Source organism: Bos indicus, chromosome 4 (genome assembly GCF_029378745.1).
Source record: "Bos indicus isolate NIAB-ARS_2022 breed Sahiwal x Tharparkar chromosome 4, NIAB-ARS_B.indTharparkar_mat_pri_1.0, whole genome shotgun sequence".
Taxonomy (NCBI): domain Eukaryota; kingdom Metazoa; phylum Chordata; class Mammalia; order Artiodactyla; family Bovidae; genus Bos; species Bos indicus.
The window spans coordinates 115,142,214-115,143,192 of record NC_091763.1 but is presented as its reverse complement, the minus strand read 5'-3'; the positions used below and the strand labels follow the sequence as shown (position 1 = coordinate 115,143,192).

Here is a 979-nt window from a genome sequence, read left to right as displayed (position 1 = left end):
GACTTTAAATTTCAAGAAAAGCTCACACAACTCAATAGCAAAAAACAATGTAATTGTAAAATGGACAGAAGATCTGAACATTTTTTTCTAAGAAGACATACAAATGCCAACATTTGAGTACATGAAAAGGTGTTCAACAACTCTAATCATCAGAGAAATGTAAATCAGAATCAGAATGGGGAGGGGAGGGATGAATTGGGAGACTGGGATTGACATATACTCACTACTATATATAAAATAGATAACTCACTGCTCACTCACCACCATATATACAACAGATAACGGATAAGAACCTACTGTATAGCATAGGGAACCTTACTCAACACTCTGTAATGGCCTATATGGGAAAATAATCTTAAAACGGATACATGGATATACATAACTGACACACTTTGCTGTACACCTAAAGCTAACACAACATTGTAAATCAACTATACTCCAATAAAAATTGTAAAGAGAAAATCAGAATGGGCTATCACCTCCCACCTGTCTATTATCAGAGAGACAGGGACCTCCCTGGGGGTCCAATGGTTAAGAATGCGCCTCACAGCTCTCGGGCCGGGACCTGGTTTGCCGCGACATGGTGAAACGCACCGAGGAGGTTAGAATCGTGGGCAAATACGGACCCGTCCCAGTGCCTCTCTCAGGAAAATGGCGCGGAAAATTGAAATCAGCCAGCACGTGGACTACACCTGCTCCTTCTGTGGCAAAACCAAAATGACGAGACGTGCCGGGGGCGTTTGGCTCTGTGGTTCCTGCGTGAGAACAGTAGCTGGTGGCGCCTGGACCTGCAGGTCCACCTCTGCTATCACTGGAGAGCCGCTGTCGGACACTGGAGGAACTGAAGGGCCGGTGGGAGCGTCACCATCTGATAATGCTTCTGGCCTGTAATCAATGGGTTGATTTATGTAACAACAACAGAAAAGAGGGTGCCTTACAATGCAAGGGCCTTGGGTTCAATCCCTGGTCAGGGAATTAA

At 44.9% G+C, this 979-nt stretch overlaps 1 pseudogene; it reads left to right on the top strand.

The window, feature by feature from the left end:
* The first annotated feature begins 219 nt into the window (after nt 1-219).
* LOC139182595 (large ribosomal subunit protein eL43-like) lies at nt 220-979 on the top strand (annotated as a pseudogene).